The sequence below is a fragment of the Drosophila serrata genome, unplaced genomic scaffold (genome assembly GCF_035046125.1).
Source record: "Drosophila serrata isolate PLE 108 unplaced genomic scaffold, ASM3504612v1 contig_4, whole genome shotgun sequence".
In the NCBI taxonomy this organism is placed as follows: Eukaryota; Metazoa; Arthropoda; class Insecta; order Diptera; family Drosophilidae; genus Drosophila; species Drosophila serrata.
The window spans coordinates 159,765-180,130 of NW_028256902.1; the positions used below are offsets into that span (position 1 = coordinate 159,765).

The 20,366-nt window shown below is 44.3% G+C and overlaps 1 long non-coding RNA gene across 1 annotated transcript; it reads left to right on the plus strand.

Annotated features, from left to right (window-relative positions):
• Positions 1-10,561: 10,561 nt before the first annotated feature.
• On the plus strand, positions 10,562-11,250 carry LOC110189681 (uncharacterized). Its single transcript, XR_015273520.1, has 2 exons — positions 10,562-10,771; positions 10,848-11,250. It is a non-coding gene; the product is annotated as an uncharacterized LOC110189681 (long non-coding RNA).
• The last annotated feature ends 9,116 nt before the right edge of the window (positions 11,251-20,366 follow it).

Consider the following 20,366-nt stretch of genomic DNA (forward strand, 5'->3'; position numbering starts at 1 on the left):
ATTTACACCAGACTTTTTCCTATATTTTTATTTTTTTGTTCAGGTTCAGTAAGAAACGAAGTCCTGCCACCCAAGAAGTAGAGTTTGGGTCGTCGTAAGCGTAATACAGAAGCAAAAAGACGTAAGATTACGAATATAACTGACGAAGAACGGGCCTCCATCCGAGAGACTGAGCGGCTGAGAGCAATGCAGATGCACAAAGAAGAATCAGCAGAAAGACGAGCAGATAGGCTTGAGAGAAAACGATTAAGAGTTAGACAGTCGCGTTCTGCAGCAATTTGATTCACTCTCAAAATAATGAACGCGACAGGGCAAGGGTAGCTGAAGCGCGTTTACAGCTTGCAGAAGATCAGATATAATCCAACTATTGATTACAGCTCGAATCGAATGTCGTTATTGGCCGGATGCATCAGGTCTGCATATACTGTCACGCCTCTTAGATTGAATCAGACGAAACTTCGGTCCGAGGAATATATCCATTTGCGGGATGCTGTGATGAATGCTGCAACTCTTTTGAAGGATGGCAAAACTGCACATTCTACTTTTAAACTTCCACTATCCGTCAATCTTGAACAACAATCTACATGTTCCATCCGCAAAAATGGACCTATTGGTAAATTACTATAAGAGCGCCTCATTGATTATGTGGGACGAATGCACGATGAGCCATAAAGAGCACATATAGAGGCCGTGAACAGAACCTTACAGGATCTAAGGAACTTCTCTGCAGTCATGGGCGGGATTACTTTTGTATTTGCTGGAGATTTTCAACAGACGCTCCCCGTTATTAACAGAGGCACGCGAGCAGATACCATCGAACAGCTTGCTGAAGATCAGATATAATCCAATATTGATTATCGAATCGAATTCTAACATTGGGATTAAGGACAAATATGAGAGCTCATCTTCATGGAATCACTGATAGCGATTTCCCACAGCAACTGCTAAAACTTGGGGAAGGAATTTTTCCAACTCCAAATTTAAGCGGTCATTGTGACATTCTTCTGGATGAGTCTCTAGGCCAAATACTCCATAATTTGGAAAATTTAATAGATTCTGTATACCCTGATATCAAGAATTTGCACGAAAGAGACGTATATTGGCTGTGTTCTCGGGCTATAGTATCACCTAAGAATGATACTGTCAATGAAATAAATAATCTGATTGTTCAAAAAGTCCCCGGCCAAACAAAAACATACAAATCGATCGACACTGTAACGAATATTGAAGATGCAGTCCATTATCCACAGGAATTTTTAAATTCGTTGAACCCTTCTGGACTGCCACCCCATGAATTGACGTTAAAAATCGGAATCCCAATCATGCTTTTAAGAAATTTAAACCCTCCAAGCATGTGTAATGGGAGGAGGCTGCTTATTAAGGAGTTAAAGGACAATTTAATTGTAGCAACTATTATCACTGGCCCAGCAAGTGGTCAACTAGCTCATATACCGAGGATACCGATGATCCCAACTGATCTGCCAATCCCATTTAAACGGCTTCAATTTCCGGTAAAAACATCTTTCGCATTAACAATTAACAAGTCCCAAGGCCAAACCTTCGAATTAATAGGGATCGATCTGCAATATATATATATATTCCCATACCCAAATCAATCTTAATATTCTGTCCTAGCCTAAACGAAAATTCTCTTCTTTTAGATCTTCATCGTGTCAAGCCAGTTTATTCGCCAGGTCCCGACGGAACTCCAGGCTGTGTGTTCAGGTATTATCTCAAGTTATCTTATGTTCTAAGGGTTACATCTGGCGTCCCGCAAGAAAGCCATTTGTGATCCTTCTTGTTTACATCATTTATAAATGACCTGCCCAAAGTCTTGACTAACTCCAGAGTGCTTATGTAAGTTTTGCGGGCAATACAATGACGTTGCCTGCCAGTAGGATTTACAAACAGATCTCGATAATTTTCAAACTTGGTGCCGTGTAAACTTATTAAACTTAAACGGCATGAAATGCAAACTAATGACATTCTCTCGTGTCGTTCCTAAGCTTGCTACTTACACGCTGAACTGCTGCTCTTTAGAAAGAATTAATTCAGTTGATGACTTGGGCGTCCGCTTGGACCCATTGGTGAATAGAGCCAGGGGTGTGTTTGGATTTATTAAACGGTGGTCGAAGGAATTCAATCACCCATATGGCACTAAATCCTTATATTCTTAGTTCGTCCTATCTTAGAATATGGATGCTGCATTTGGAGCCCTCAGTACGGCGTACAGACGGTAAGGAATTTTGGGGCAGAACGGGTTCGAATTGACCTGCTTGAGCAGAGATCGTATTGATCTGTTCCATAAGCTGCGCGGCACTCCTTTCGTAAATAAAATATCAATCCTCATATTTTGCCTTGAGAGTACGCAAGGAAGCCAAAATAAATTTATTCAAAACGGATGGAGCGATAATTATTTTATATCTTATATATTTATACCTTAGCAGAGTATTTTAATTTCAGTCAGAATTTTTCTACGCAGTGAAGAAGGCACATTCGACTATATAATGTATATATATTATTGATCAGCATCAACAGCCGAGTCGATCTAGCCATGTCCGTCTGTCCGTTTTGCAGCTATCTGAATGAAACTTTTTAGTTAGTCTTCTTTATACTCTCACTCGTATATATGTATGTAGGAACGGGCCGACGCGATTAGACGACTACATCATATAGCTGACATAGAAACGACCGGGAAATCAAAAAAAAAATTTTTAACTTTTTCCGTTTTCAACAGAATTTTATCAAATTTGACATATATCCATTTAAAATTATTATACAATTTTGTGTTATCTTTTATAAAAATTGGACTACTCCCATGGGATCGATCGAGAATTTAATACAATTAAATATCATAACTTTTTCAGTTTTTAAAAGATTTTCAGCACATTTAAGTTATAGCCATTTCATATAATTCTACAATTTTTTTTTTTAACTTTTATGAAAATCGGACTAATCATATAGCTCCCATAGGATCGATCAGGAAATTTATGGTAGGTAGGTTACAGTGGTGAGGCCCATTGCTGGGGCCTCCAATTAGAGCTAAGCTCCTTTTTGTTCCACTCCCTCTGTTTGTTGTTGTTGTTCACTATCAGTACCACCCAGAGTCAGTAAGGAAACCTAGCTTTCCTATACTTCCCAGTGACTCCATCTGGTAGGCACAAAAGTGGCGAAATCTGATGTGGTCTAGCGCTGGGCAGAAGAAGAGCAGATGTTCCGGTGTCTCTTGCTCTGTAGGTTGCTTACAGCTTCTACAGATTGCATTGTATGGCAGTCTCAACTTAATTGCGTGCAAACCGATCGCCCAATGTCCCGTGGTGAGTGCCGTGAACCTGCTAATATCCCGCTTGCCGTTGGATAGCAGTTCACTGGTTCGTTTCTTGTCGTACCTCGGCCAACATTCCCTTGACCTTCTGTGATCGCTCTTGCTTTGCCATTCTTTATTAGCTATCTGCCTAAAGTGGTCATGGATCCTTGTCTGGATCGCGTTTAGGGAGATCGGTAATTCGAAGTCAGAACTTAGCCCTGCCGAGCCTGCACGGGCTAGTTCGTCTGCCTTCTCATTTCCTGGGATCTCGTTGTGTCCCGGTACCCATGTTACTTGTACCTTATTTTTGCCGGAAAGTCTATTAAGGGCCTTCTTGCATTCTGACACTAGTCGTGAGTTCGTTTTCACGGCAGCTTGGGATTTTATAGCCGCTTGAGGTCCTGCCTTAAGGAAAGTTGGACTGCTTCCCTTATGGCTAGTAACTCAGCCTGAAAGACCGTCTCTGAGTTAGAGAGATTGAAAGCCTGTTCAATTCTCCAATTTTCTGCGAAGATCCCAGCCCCTACGCCGCAGCTCATTTTTGAGCCATTGGTGTAGAGGGACACCTCGTTCTCCACTACTACTTTGTCCCTACTCCAGTCTTCCCTTGATGGGAATGAGGTCGAGAATGCGTTCCCGAATTTTATCTCCGCGATCATATAGCCGGTGCTAACGTTTGTGTTTATGCCGCTGCTTCCAAGGATCTTGCCGTGCCTGGCGCCGTAATCCCTCCAGCAATTGCTCGCCTTCAGTCTTACTGCGCTCTGTGCTGCAATGTCCTTCACGAACAGCTCTATCGCATTATATACAGGATAGCGTTGAGGGCAGCCGTGGGGCATGAGCGCATTGCACCCACGGCCCCCGCACTCGCTGCCCGTTGTATCCTTGTCAGCTTCGTTCTGTTGTAAGCCCTAGTTAGTGCCGGCCACCATACTAGGGCTCCGTAAGTTAGTATTGGCCGTACCACTGCTGAGTAGAGCCATAACATTATCTTTGGGTGCAGTCCCCAATTGTTCCCAAACATTTTTCTGCAGGAGTAGAATGCAATGCTTGCTTTCCTTTTTATCCAGAATTACTCCTAGATACTTCGGTCGCTCCGCTAGTTTTAGCTCCATGCCGTTTATACTGGGCATGTTGAAGGGTGGTATCTTAGTTCTTCGTGTGAAGAGCATAAGCTCCGTTTTAGTGGGGTTGATACCAAGTCCGCAGGTTTTTGCCTAATGCTAATAATGTCAGGGTATGGTCCTGATACTAGCAGTACTACGTCGTCTGCGTATGCAACTGCTTTAACTCCACCCGTATTGAGATCTGTCAATATGGTGTTCATATTTGTGAGCCAGAGTAGGGGCGATAATACCCCGCCCTGAGGTGTGCCTCTCTTCACAGTCCGCGTGAGGTGAGTGCCACTCAGTTCGGCTGTGATCGTCATGCTCTTTAGCATGACCCCGATCCACTCTCTGATGTCTCTCGCAATACCTAACAAGTTGGGGGAGCCCAGGATAGAGTCGGGGTTCACGTTATTGAACGCGCCTTCGATGTCTAGGAAGGCTGCCATTGTGTATAGCTTGTGTTGTAATGTCTTCTCGACATGATGTACAACTACGTGTAGCGCTGTTTCCGCTGACTTTCCCTTGCGGTACGAATGCTGCGCATCCGAGAGTTGATGTCCCTCTAGAGACTCCCGGATGTGGACGTCCAAGAGTCTCTCTAGTGTCTTCAGGGCGAAGGAGGTGAGACTTATCGGTCTATAATCCTTTGCTAGGATATGCCCCCTTCTTCCCGGTTTCGGTATAAAAATGACTTTTGCCTCCCTCCATAGGAGTGGGATGTGCGTCAGTCTTAAACAAGCTTCGTAAATGGCTTTTAGCCATTTGCAAATGTTATCCTTGGCTGACTGTAGCATTGCCACTGAATTCGCTCAGTGGTGATGATGTCTTTTATAGGCGTGTTCATTTGAGTGTTCGTTCCCTCCTCGGGTTCCGCGCTCACTCTTAGGCTTCCTGGTGTGAAGTGAAGTGGGTGTCAACTAGTAGCTCTTGTAACTCCTCAATTGTCGTCGTAGGAGATCCGTCTGCTCTGTTGATCACGGTAGAGCTTATGTGCCCTTTGGCGAGAATTTTGCTTACTCTCGCCGTGCCCTTAATGCCTTCTAGTGACTCGCAATAGTTTTGCCAGAACTCTTTCTTGGCCTTGTATTCTGCTTTCTTGTAAATTTTTTGTGGTTCTTTGTATGTTCCCTAATCCCGGGTTACATAGTAGCTGTTGTTGAAAGAGTTTCTCGCGCTCTTTCTGAGCTCGCTTAGTTATTTTGTCCATCCTGGTGGGTATTGCTTCTTCGAGAATGTTAGCTTAAAAGACTTTTTGAAGGCATTGTTTAGAATATTTGTTAGGTCCTTCACCTCCCTATCGAGTGCCTTTTCGCTGAAAATTGTTCCACGGGGGTTTCTTCTTGGCACCTGTTTCTTAACTGGTGTCGTTATTTCAAAGAAAATTTATCAATGGTCTGAGAAGGAGTGTTCTGTCGATACCCTCCAGTTCTCGACCCTGTAATTGTTCTGTTCTATATGTAAGGTGAGGTCTAACACCTCTTCCCAACCTTGAAAATTTTCCGTGCTTCCTTATTACATATCGTAACATTTTTACAAATAATATTGTCAAAGAGTGACTCACCTCTTTCGTTAGTCTCCGAACTCCCCCAGAGCGTGTGCCTCGCATTCGCATCACACCCGAGCACCAGGGTCGTCTTTATCACTTCCGCCCATTGCAGCAGCTTGACTTCCGGCTCAGGCGGGGCCTGTTCGTCATTGGCCATGTATGCCGATGCAATGGTGACTCCGCTCCCATTCGCCGCCACGAATCTGGCCACTGCTAGGTCATGTGTGCTGAGATATAGCACAGTAGTGTGTATCCTTGGATTCTCAGTCCAGCGACTTGCCAGTCCCTGGTCCAAGGCTCCTGTATCAAACCGATGTCGATATCCCTCTCCCTTAGAAGGATCGTGAGATTAGCTGAAGCGTGCGAGCTGCGCTTCAGATTAATCTGCACGATGTTGGTGGGGGTGGCGTCAGGAGATTGTTCGTCGATGACCATGTCATCCAACAATTTGTTGGTGTCATCGACCTCCTCCAAAATCTCGTCCGGCTCGGCCAAGAAGACCTTTATCTTGGCCTTCCTGATGCCATACCGGACCTTGTGGTCATTGGCCTCCAGCTGAGGCAGACAGCGCTTGTCTATCAGCAGGAGGAAAGGCTGACTCGCCTTCATTTCCTGCTCTGCTCTGAGAATGGTCCAGTCCTCTGTATGAATGTCTGGGTTCGAATTGCCCCTTTGGTAACCAGATGCGAGCTCTGGGTCTCCGTGGGATCTCCCTGGCGTGGGCTAGCCTAATCTTAAGGCCAGCCCATGTGCCGCTAATCTTAGCCACACACTCCACCAGGAAGCTTCGGGAGAACCCGTCGTCGCACCTGATGACCCGGTGCCCTCTGACCACGTCTGAGGAGTCGAAGGAGGGGATGGGGCCGGTCGGCATGCTAACCAACCTGTCGGTCACCATGTCGGCCAAATTGGCCTCCATCTCCTCCCACTTCTCCGACAGCAGGCGACCGTCGTCATGGAGCTCGTCTACCAGTGCCATAGCCAGACTGTCTCTGGCCACCTCGCTAAATTTCTTTGCCTTGCTGACAAAGTTAGTCGCACGCGGCTTACCCTGTGGGTCCTTCGCTCTCTTAGGTGCGCATTCGATCACTTTCTGTGAGCGAATTCGCTTCGCCTTCGAGGGCTGGAACGCCGCCGGGTTTGCCGCTTTGTATTGCTCAAATTCCGCGATCTCCGCAAGGAATTTGGCCTTGTCCTCGGCATCCCGATGGTCTGTCTTGCCCTCAGCCTCGTTCTTGGCTATCTTGCCGTTTTATCCGGGTTTATCCTCTCCTGGGAGTTCCGAAGCTCGGTTTGATGTATTCATTGCATTTCATGAACGCCCGCTTTGCTCGTCCTGGCAAGCGCAGCGGGCCAGAGGGGGTTTGGGGCTTTAAATAAAGAATGACCGCAGCTTCGCCCCAAAGCTGCGGCAAGGCCACTTACTTACGGGTTGCCTGGCCCTGGGAAGGCTCCGTGCAGACACAGCTGGATTAACCCCTCAGCTGCGATATTGATATTACTTCATTGTTTTTTTAAATAAATAAATATAATTTATATTGTATTGATTCCTAGTCATCGGATAAGTGGATAACTTAGCTTTTGTCTTTGGAACACCAGAAAAATTCGAAATAATTGTGTAAAAAAAACCGCCCAATTCTGTCTCGTCTGCACTGTATTACCGTTCTTTGCCATATGAGTGCAGGTGGATGTGCACGGTGTATGAGCAAAAAGGAGACGAAATAAATTTCACGACATCGCTGACTCTTGGGACTGTATGTGTGCCCTTATGTAGCAATATCTTATCTTCTTAATATATATAAATCTCGTGTCACAAAGTTTGTCATCAATAGACTCCTAAACCACTTAGCCGATTATAATAAAATTCGCACACCATGTGCAGTTCGATCCAACTTGAGAGATAGTATAGTTTAAATCTCTATTTATAGTCCCAATTTTAATATTGCTAATTATTTGTCTGTTATTATTTGACAGTCACAATTATCCGTTAACTCCAAATGAAATGAAATGAAATGATGAACAGATGTCGATACCTTTCGAATGGGTTGAGTAAGTAGTCAATAGATGGCGCTGCTATGGTAAATCTACGAACGTATCATATAATCTACATTTTAACAGCTTAAAATTAATTAAATTTATTTTGTTGTGAACGAAATACCGTATAATTCAATTATTTCCACTTTTTAAATTTTTGGTGCTAGCATAGCCGGGCGAACAGCACATTCAACATTCAAGCTGCCATTGGACGTTCATAATAAATCAGATGCAATGTGTACCATCAAAAAGAATAGTGGAATAGCTGCAGTGTTGCGGAAGAGTTCAATAATAATTTGGGATGAGTGCACAATGGCACACAAATATTCACTTGAAGCATTAAACAGAACTATGCAAGATTTAAACAGCAATAATAAACTTTTCGGTGGTGCTATCTTACTTTTGTCTGGTGACTTCCGGCACACCTTACCGGTTATACCTCGCTCTACTTTCGCGGATGAGATTAATGCATGTTTGAGACAATCATTCTTATGGCGAAGTGTTGAAACACTTCGATTGACCATAAATATGCGAGTACAATTGCAAAATGTTCCATCAGCACAAATATTTTCCGAACAACTACTAGATATTGGGAACGGTAAAATAGAACTGCAACCAAATACGCAATGCATTAAACTATTAGACAATTTTTGCACTGTTGTTCAGGATAAAAATGTATTGATTCAGAGTATTTTCCCGGATATACAGAATAATTATTTGAATCATTAATGTCTTAGTCAACTGGCGATTTTGGCTGCCAAAATTAAATTGACGAAATTAACTTCCAGATACAAAAGTTGTTACCAGGCGATCTGATGTCTTTTAAATCAATCGAAACTGTTGTTGATGAAAATGAAAGTGTAAATTTTCCGATTGAATTTTTAAATTCATTATTCATTCATTAAATTCATTCCCTGGAATGCCACCACATAATCTTCGATTAAAAATATATTATTCTCCTCCGTAATTTGAATCCACCTCAATTATGAAACGGTACGCGTTTGGTCATCAAAAAGATAATCGGAAACATTCTTGAAGCAACCATTTTGGCTGGGAAGTTTAAGGGAAAAGTGGTCCTGCTCTCACGTACATATTCCGATAATACCATCAGATTCTACCATACCCTTCAAAAGGCTACTGTTCCCAATTCGTTTAGCTTTCACCATGTCTATAAATAAATCTCAAGGTCAAACAATGTGCATTTGTGATTTAGATTTGGAAAATCCATGTTTTTCTCATGGGCAACTATATGTTGAGTGTTCAAGTGTTGGGAAACCGTCAAATCTATTTGTGTTTGCTAAAGACAGGTTAACCAAAAACAATGTGCACCGATTGGTGTTAAATTAAATTGAAATTGAAAGTATTTATAATTCAGAAAAATAGATATTAATGTTTAAAAGTTTAAGACTGTCTGCCTGTCAGCTAGTATATGAAAAAATGTTAACTGGCGTCCAGAGCAGAATACCCTGCAGTACCCCTTGCTTAAAGAACGCGGCATCCGTCCGTGTGTGAACAACGGCCGAGCTCCCCCGGCACCTCTTTGCACCTGTGACATTGACCGCGGCGTGGGATATCCATATTTATTCAATTTGGGATAACCATATACCTTTTAATAATTGGCGCTCAACGTTAAAAAAATCGGGATCATGTAAGTGAGCTAAACCATACACACATCCACTCCCTATATCTGCGTTTATTTCCTTTTATTTATATGCGCTGCAGCTCCACTGCTTATTAATATCATAATTAATTGCCTCATTAATTGATTGAACTTATATTACATAATTGAGGGTTAAATATCTCAGCCGAGGCTGAAAGTTTAACACGGATATATACCCAAATATTCGAATACCCATTCGGCATAATTTATTTAAAAAAAATAAATAACAAGAAAGGAAGCTAACTTCGGCACGCCGACGTTTATATACCCTTGCAGATTGAACTTCTATGTATAGGAATAGGAATAAATTATATATATTTGTGCTAAAAAACAATGAAGTAATACCTGCTTTCATTTCATTCACCTATACATATTATATTTGGAGCTTTACATTCACAGATTTTCATTTTTCTTCTACATCAAACGATCGTTTTTATGGCACCTAAATAATATTGTCGTCCGATTTTCATGGTGTTTGACATAAAATTTAAGACTAATATAAAATGGCTAGACCTCAAATTTGATGAAAATCTTTTGAAAACTGAAAAAGTTATAATTTTTAATTGTATTAATTTCTCGATCGTTCCTATGGAATCTATATGATATAGTAGTCCGATTTTCATAAAATTTTTCACAAAATTGAAGAGTATATTTTAAATTTGATCCAATTCTATTGAAAACTGAAAATGTTAAAATTTTTTTTCTGAAACTTTTCCGATCATTCTTATGGCAGCTATATGATAGTTGTCCGATCCGGCCCGTTTCGATATATATACGAGTGAGAGTATTGTAAAGGAACTGCCTTTCTTTGGGCAACGCCGGGCTAGCTCAGGGTGCCCAGGGCTGGGTCCGACCCAAGGCCCGCAGTCCGCACAATTTAAAATACCGAATTAATCGGACGTCTCGGACTAAACTACAAGTGTCATCACTAACAATACAAAAAGGTAAACAAACAACAAAAATTAAGCTGCTGGGTTGAATTTGTGGCTTGGCTGGTTCCGCCACGACGCGCCCACCCATCCAGTGATGCCTCCTCCACATTTCGGGGCATCACCCATCTCCGGCATGCCGGAGCTTACTCCAGGCGGTCTAGCGACTGGCCCATCTCCTCCCAGGTAAAACTTACTCCATTTTCATTTTAATCTTTTACTGGCTATTGATTATAAATTTTTGGCATCTTACATCTAACAGAGTTACAAATATGGTTTTAGGCGCCAACTCGTCCACGGAGAGAACGTGGCCTCAGCCAGGGATGCGCTTGCACCAAGGCTGCCTTTTATTGGGGACCGACAACGTTGGCGGAGGAGAAGCTTTTTGGCCACCAATTGGCCACGATTGGCTAACAAGAAATTTTCCCTCTTCCACCTACTATCCCTGCTGGAGGTCCATGAGAAATAGCCTAGGGTCGGGGTTCAAACAAAACTGAGAGCTTCTTAATGGCTTCTTCCCCGTTCCCCTATTGGTCGCAGCGCATGGGTTGCACCAATCCCGGACCCAGGAAACGATCAATCCGGATGGCGAGACAAACACACTAATACCTTACATCTAACACTAACTAACAATAACACTAATATCTTACACCTAACAACAACAACTTAAATTTTTTTCTTTTATCCCAGCTCGCCCTGGTTTGGCGCCGGGTGGTTAGGGCTGCCCGCAGGTCGGCGGCAGCTGCCTGGGCAGAAATTAATACGCAATTCGCCCCTTATTTCGTCCCATCCGGAACGGACTCACCGGATGGCAGCAGCTGAAGTGAATTTCCTGCAGTGGCTCAGCCGGCTGCTCTGGGTGGCGGAACTGTGTTGCGGCGGCGGCTCAGCGGATCTGGGGTCGTCTTTGGACTGCGGCGGCGGCGACGGCTCCGAAGTTGGCTCCGGCCAGCGGACTTGGCTGCGCCGGTCACTCTGGCCGGTGGTTGTTGGTTGCGGCAGCTCTGGCCGGTAGGTGTTGGTTGCGGCAGCTCTGGCCGGTGGTTGTTGGTTGCGGCAGCGGCGGCGACGTTTGCGTTTGCCGGCGGACTTGGCTTGCGGCGGCGGCGACGCGGTGGCCAGCAGCTCGGGCGACGGCTCTGGAAAAACGGCATTGGGTGGCTCTGAGGCGACGGCTCAGGAAAACGGCACTGGGTGGCTCTGAGGCGACGGCTCAGGCAAACGGCACTGGGTGGCGATCGGTCACGTCTCCAACTTGATTCCGGGATCACGTTTTTTTCTTTCCGAAGTTAACCGCCCGAAAATCACGCATCACGTTATCCATCCAGATTTTTTCTCCCCTTTTTTTTCCGCTCGCACCTCCCTTTATAGCCCGGTTCCTTTCCTCTGTTCCAGACTCTAGCCGTTACTTTTCGTTGCCCTTGCCGAGAGAAAGGGCAAGAACCCTTTCTCTTAGGCCGCATTCGAACTTCCCGGTTCGCTCATTTTCCTCGCCCCCTCCTGGTCCTACCAATTCCACCTATCCATATCGATATATCGATAGTCCTTCAGCCCGTTCCCTCCCGAAATGCAACAGTATAAAGAAGGCTAACTACAAAGTTTCATTCAGATAGCTTTAAAACTGAAAGACTAGTTTGCGTAGAAACGGACAGACGAACATGGTTAGATCGACTCGGCTGTTGATCCTGATCAAGAATATATATACTTTATACGGTCGGAGGTGCCTACTTCTCTGCGGTGCAAGCTTCTGACTGAAATAATAAAAATAAAAAAATAAGAAAAAATAATACCCAGCAAGGGTATAAAAAAACGAAAAAAAAACTCCGTCTTACTGCTCTGTTGTTTTTTTTTTTGTGGACATTTAATTCAGTTTTTAAATGTCTCTTAGCTTAGTCCCCGCGTACCCCTGGCCCTGTCACTGCTTGAAAATTGAGCAGATCGGTTCGACGAGCTCACATACGTTTTGAGCTTGAGCAAGCATTTTTTTTTCAAGTGGGATTTAACTTGGCCATATATGAGCTCTCCATTCCAACAGTATAGAAAAAGCAAACGATACGATAGTGACTCAGAGTCTGATAGTGAAGCCCCCCCGCGTACTTCCACCCCAATACGGGCACCCGCTAGTAGTAATTATGGATCCAGATCAGCTTAAAGCTGTAATTCAGGCCGCAGTTATCCATGCCCTAGTGGACAGGGTCGGCAAAGAAGAGGAAATGCGCCAAGCCATACAGCAGTTGGCCGCTCAAGTGGCGGCGGTGCAAGTCGCATCTACACAGGCGGAAGCTCTAAAAATCAAAGTTTATGAGCCCATTGACAGCTAAGGCAATGTTCAATGCAACGAGCCTCTAGATGCCTTTAAATGCCTGTCCGAATTTACGGGGGCACAAGAAGCTGTCTCTTGGCAAGCGGCAGTTGCCGCATATCACATATTTAGGAAATATTTTCATAGCTCACGCCATTACCATTCGGTGGTCATAATTAGGAGTAAGATTAGACGCCCTGCCGATGCGGTGCTATCCTCATTTGGCACAATATTAAATTTCGATGCGATCGTAGACCGCGTCGATTTCACATAAAGTGACAAGCGACATATTCACATCATCGAGCAGCAGATGGGCACCCCAGACAGGGAAGCCTCACACTCCTACAATACTAAGACGAGGTTGAGAAAAAACTCACCTTGCTCACGAATAAGGCAACTATGTCGTACGAAGCATCGGCGGCAAGAATTTTGTGCTAAAAATTCCGGGATGATGCGCTCCGCATTTTTATTTCGGGCCTCAAGCGCAGCCTCTCCGATATCTTTTTCTCGGCAAAGTCGATAGACATGCCAACTGCGTTGGCATTGGCTCAAGAGGTGGAATCAAACCACGAAAGATACACTTTCGCAACATCGTTTGCAAAGAGCCAGGAGGATAGGAATAGGAAGCAAATTCCAAAGGCGCAAGATCGCCAACAAACTTCCTATCAAGGGCACCCCCAAGTAAGTGCGGGCAAAAACCCACAGTTCACTAGACAACACAAGGCTCAGGTGCACTCGGCTTCGCACAACGATAGGCGTCGTGAGAACACGCCAGAGCCCATGAGGGTTGACCCTACAATGTCTAGGATGCTCAAGCTATCTCAAGCGCCGGCCTACCAAAACAGGAAACCGGCCGATCCGATCGATCGATCCGGCCCGCATAAGAGGCAGAAATTGAAAAAAAATACACCGCCGTATATTTAAGGGCCGCCCAGAATATCAATGACGACGCCAGTCATGAATATGAATCAGACCCTGCTACCCGTCATCAAACGAAGAGTAGCGGGGGTAGATATGAAGCTTTTGGTAGACATGGACGCGGCAAAAAATTTCATCCGTCCAAAGGGGGGATTGAAAGGCGTCCGCCCGGTAGAATCGCCATTCTATCCATGGTATCACCACCATCACTAAGAAGTGCTTTCAAAACAGGCAGGGGTATCACCTTGTCTAGCTTCCGGCCACCTCAAATGGGGCTTCGGAGTAGAAAAGTTAGAATTCCAATCGTGCCCCGACGTCAATTTTACCAACAATGATTGCTCGGACGCGCCGCCTCTAGTTTTGCGAACGAAAAGCACGCTTTGCAAACCCCAACGAGGCCCTCCCTTGCAACACGTCGGTGGTAGCTACCATCAGGACGGTTAGTGAGGAGCCCATTTATACCAAGCTTTACCCGTACCCAATGGGGGCAGCGGATTGTGTCATTGGCGAAATCCAAGAGTTGCTAAAAAATGGCATAATACAAAGGTCAAAGTCCCCCTACAATAACCCAATATGGGCAGTAGACAAAAAGGGCACGAAGCGGGCAACCGCAAATTGCGGCATTAGACTTTCGCAAATTTAACGAGAGGACGATACCTGATCGGTATCCCATGCCAAAAATCTTTATTATACTATGGATTTTAGGCAAAGCCAATTACTTCCCAACACTCGATTTGAAGTCGGGCTACCACCAGATCACTCTGGCAGAGCGTGACTCTGAAAAAACTTCATTTTCCGCTAACGGAGCAAAATTCGAGTTTCGCCAACTACCGTTTGGTTTGAAGAATTCTTCCAAAGAACCATCTACGACATACTGCGAGAGCAGGTTTGAAAATTTTGTTGTCTATGTTGATGATATCATCGTTTTTTTCAGAAGACGAAAACGCCCATATACGGCACGTAGATTGGGTTCTAAAGAGCCTGCACGACGCCAACATGAGGGTGTCAACGCAAAAATCGCGATTTTTTTTTAAAGCGTTAGCTTATTGGGCTTTATTGTCACCAACAATGGTGCCACAACTGACCCAGAAAAAATCAAGACCATTCAGGAATTCCTCGAACCCAAAAATTTATTCGAGGTGAGATCGTTCCATGACCAGGCCAGTTATTACCGATGCTTCATCAAAGATTTTGCATCAATAGCTAGGCCCATCTCTGATATTCTTAAGGGGGAGGATGGAAGTGTCAGTAGGCACAGATCCAAAAATGTCCAGGTGCAATTAAGCGAACAGCAACGACTTGCTTTCCAAAAGTTGCGTAACATACTGGCTTCAGAGGATGTCATACTCGGCTATCCTGATTACAAGAAGGCATTCGATCTAACGACGGATGCCTCGGCATTTGGCATTGGGGCGATACTGTCCCAAGAGGGAAGACCTATTACCATGATATCTAGGACACTAAACGACCGAGAGTAGTTTCGGAATACTTTTTCCCAAAAATGGCCAAGTTAGCGAATGATATTTTCACTAACTGTAAAACCTGCGCTAAAGCAAAATATGACAGGAATCCTTAAAACCGCGAACTCGGCGAAACGCCAGTCCCGTCTTATGTGGGAGAAATGCTACACAAAGACATTTTCTCCACTGATAGGATATACTTCCACACATGCAGTGACAACTTTTCTAAATTTGCAATGGTCCAACCAATTCCCTCTAGAACCATAGAGGATCTCAAACCGGCTTTATTACAACTCCTCAACGTTTTCCCGAAAGCCAGAGCCAATTACTGCGACAATGAACCCTCATTGAACTCGCACACCATTCGGACCATGCTAGAAAATCACTTCGGTGTTAGCATTTCAAATGCACCGCCACTCCACAGCGTCTCGAACGGACAAGTGGAGCGATTCCACAGCGCTCTGGTGGAGCTGGCCAGAAGCCTTAAAATTGACAAAGGCATTAGCGACACTGTAGAGTTGATCATACTGGACACGTCCTCATTAAGGGGAGGTTGGTCTATAAGGACAACCTTAGGTAGGCGAAACACGAATTTGTTACCATTTTTTCCATTTTTTATCTCTAGTCACTTGGCATAAGTTTTTTATCATTACTAATTTTTATTATGCTTAATTTTTCATTCTTTGGTGGTGGGCTACCCCATTAGATTTATAAAATACTTCAGCAAATTAAAAATTAGAGGTTCAAACCCATACCTCTGCTATTCCTTTTTGCCCTGACATCGGCGCATGTCACAGACTACTCGTAAGCCAAATACATTCCCGTCATTAATGGACGGATTTTAGTATGGGAAGAATTCGCATCCTTGAGACACTCAGCGAATCTCTCAAAGTGTAGGCGCATGGTCGAGGAAACTGGTGGCATGATTAATATGTTTCCCCAGTCACACATGCAAAAGCTTTTGAGCGTAGATGTCACTCACCTGCGTGACCTGCTCGAGTCACTGCGCATCCACCACAGAGTAGCCAGGAGTATAGACTTCTTGGAAGTAGCGTTAAGAGTAGTGGCGGGAACGCCAGAGGACTTTGACAAAATTAAATTCAACGAGTTTCATATATTTTGCATATTTTTCCCATATCGCAACACGACACCATACTCAGGCTGGAAGACAACGTAATGGCAGAATGTAACGGGGAGATCCATGCGGTGAAAATTGCTCCACAGCACCAGAGGTTACCTTTTGCCAGCTGGCGCTAAGAAAACCGTGCGCCAAGGAGCTCCACGATGGAGGCACTGCGCATTGTGAAATCCAGCAAAGCAACCTGCATCCCGTTACCTACGTTGACGATGGGATTTTCATTGTAATTGATAGCCCGGCACGTGTGAGTGTGGACAATGGCACTCACGTCCACACACGAGGCTCTTACCTTATCACTTTTAACTACTGTACCACGGTCAACGAAATCCGATAAGTTAAGTATGACGTAGCCCAGAAGAGGGTAACAAGTGTGGCTAGCTCGCCTTCCCTGAACATCATCCTGGAACACAACATACTTAGCTTTCCGTACCTTCCCCGCTTGAGTGAGCGTAACGTGGAACACATTAAGAAATTCGGGAAAGATATCAACGGCTATCGATCACACTATATAGTGCTAATCGCAGGAGCAATCTGCTGCGCGTTGATTTGAGTCAGCCTCACTAATCGGCGAGTCACCCAGTCCAGGAGATCCGCGGCCCAACTAAGGGAAGTTATTGCCAAAATAGGGTCGGCCGAGGGCGGTCTTAATTCTGAAGGGGGAGTAGTTAACTAAGTTTACCGGGCGACAGAAATGACCGATCGTCCGAGCTCGCTCCGGCTAAAATGCTGACATAACTTCTGGCCGGATGCCCGTCATAGCCCGCAAACACACCATATCGGCACCCCTTGCTCGATGATCGCAGTATTGATCCGTGTGTGAACAACGGCCGAGCTCCCCACGGCACCCATTGCTCGAAGATCGCTGTATCCATCCGTGTATGAACTACGGCCGAGCTCCCCTCAGCACCCCTTGCTTGAAGAACGTAGCATCCGTCCGTATGTGAACAACGACCGAGCTCTCCTCGGCAGCCCTTGTTCAAAGATCGCGGCAACCGCCCAAAGTGAATAACAGCCGAGCTCCCCTCGAACAATATTTTTTACCAATTAAACAGAAAATAAATTCTAGAAATATAAGGACCTTCCAGTTCTCACCGATCAAAAGCAATTCTGCAAATGAATTTTTTAATTGAACAAAAATAAGCCACTTACGTTTTAACAACATTTAATAAATTACAAGTCAAAACACTAGTGAATACTGCAGCTGTCATTAGAGTTGCGAAAAAATCGATCGAAATTTAGGTACTGAAGGGTATTTACCTACATTTTGTAAATATATTTTGTAAGGAATGTACACATGTATTTGTATGTGGAGTGGACGCCCTGCAGCACCATTCAACAATAATTAATCAACGATTCATTAACAGTGAAGGTGTTGTTGATTATTCATCTATTAATGGACATACAAATTGTTGATGAATTTAATCAATCAAATCAATGAATCATCAACAAATTCTTCAACATTAATCAATAATTCATAGATTAATCATCAGCAAATTCATAAACAATTCATCAACAGTTCATCAACAATTCATCATCAAATTCCTCAACACTCATCAACAATTCATCAACGGCCGCGCCATGGTACTTCCGACGACTGCGGCCAAGACTACCGTCGTAACTGTATTGTGGTGAACGACTCGGCAGAAGTCACAGTCGACAGAGCAACGTTTCGGTAGAAGACGCAGTTGGCGTGACTGATGACTGTTGATGACAGTGGCCTATTGATGACATGTGGTATTGCAGGGCGGTATTGTAAATATGTGTATGCATACACATGTACATGTAAATAAATGTAAGAACACAGCCCTTTAGTACCATTCCTCTCGGATTCATGTCTGAATAAGGATGGATTGGCAATGCCTCCATCCTGAATCATACCGGAATTTGGATGCAACCCATGCTGAAATTAGAAAACCTAAATTTGGACTACCCGAGGAATCATCCGGGAATCCGACGGGATTGTGAATTTCGACACGAATTCCCCCCTGAATCAGAAGGGAATTCAGAACCAGATTTTGAGCGGAAACTGCCAGTAATTCCAGACGGAATTAGATAATAATCTTAGCTGAATTAAGAGCAGAAACAGACAGGAGAAGACAAGACAACGTGTTGACAAACCACGGAAACCCCTCACCACCCTTTATTTATTTAAATAAATGCAAGAGGAACACACTAAACAAAAGGAATTGGAAACTAATTTGAAACTTCAGAATTGTTTTTCTGCGGCTTGTTTATTAAGACAATTTTGGAACTCGAATAATTTCGGAAATGAATTGGAGAAGTTGAAGCAATTGGCAAAATCTCACTGTATGACTATATATCTCTCTTGTGCGGCCTTAAAGCCACCATCTGTGAGAGATGGAGTTATCCTGCTCGAAGAACCATGAAATGGAGAGGGGTGGCTCTAATTGCTGAAACAGCCGAACAATTTAAGTAGGTATGTTACAGTGGTGAGGCCCATTACTGGGGCCTCCTTTTTGCTCCTTTTGTTCCACTCCCTCTGTTTGTCGTTGTTGTTCACTATCAGTACCACCGAGAGTCAGTAAGGAAACCTAGGATTGCTGAAACTTTTAGCTTTCCTATACTTCCCGTGACTCCATCTGGTAGGCACCAAAGTGGTGAAATCTGATGTGGTTTAGCGCTGGGCAGAAGCAGAGCAGATGTTCCGGTGTCTCTTGCTCTGTAGGTTGCTTACAGCTTCTAGTGCCGTAAACCTGCTAATATCCCGCTTGCTGTTGGATAGCAGTTCACTGGTTCGTTTCTTGTCGTACCTCGGCCATCATTCCCTTGACCTTCTGTGATCGCTCTTGCTTTGCCATTTTTTCTTAGCTATCTGCTTAAAGAGGTCATGGATCCTTGTCTGGATCGTGTTTAGGGAGATCGGTAATTCGAAGTCAGAACTTGGTCCTGCCGAGCCTGCACGGGTAAGTTCGTCTGCCTTCTCATTTCCTGGGATCTCGTTGTGTCCCGGTACCCATGTTAGGTCCTGAGGTCCTGCCTTAAGGAAAGTTCGACTGCTTCCCTTACGGCTAGTAACTCAGCCTGAAAGACCGTCGCTGAGTTAGAGAGATTGAAAGTCTTTTCAATTCTCCAATTTTCAGCGAAGATCCCAGCCCCTACGCCGCAGCTAATTTTTGAGCCATCGGTGTAGAGGGACACCTCGTTCTCCACTACTACTTTGTCCCTACTACAATTAAAATACGGGAAACTTTTTGTGGTGCGTCTGATGTTTATTGTGATGTAGGTAAAATATAATTGATTACATAAAACTTAAACATAATTTGGCACGTGTTTAGGAAGCTCTTTGAACTGAGAGAGAGGGATAAAAGCTAGGACACTGCTCTACCCTCTTAATTAAAAAATGCAAACATTTAGTGCTACATAAAAGCGGGGAAGCCTACGTGAATGTGAAAAGTTATCGTCCGATCAGTCCACTTCCATCATTTAGCTAGATATTTGAGAGAAGCTTGAAGGATAGTCTTTTAATCTCTCAAAAATTTCGAGTGTCAATCCGTAACCCAATCAGTTCGGATTTTGTCGAAAACATGGGACTCCTCGACAGCGGGACAGAGTGGGTAAGTATGTCCTGGATGTATTCCAAAGGAATAAGTATACGGTGTCCACATTTCTGTACATTCAGCAAGCCCCTTGACAGGTTTACTCTGCGTAAGCTCTGCCGTCTCCCTGATGGCGAAGATTTCCGCCTGGAATTTGCTGAATTGGCTTGATAGCTTATACGACAGCCGTCTGTGTATATGTTGAGGTGTTGAACATGGTCTTGAGCCGTTTTCCAGTCTTCAGGTCCCATAAATTTTGTTGTTTTAACATCCGGGAAAGTTATAGGTGTCATGTAGTCAGATAGGCTGCTCATGTTTCGATCAATTGAACTTTGCCCAAATTCCTGTAGGCGTTGTACATCCTTTTCTGCAGTTAGTGCCGAGTGGATATAGAGGGGATCGATTC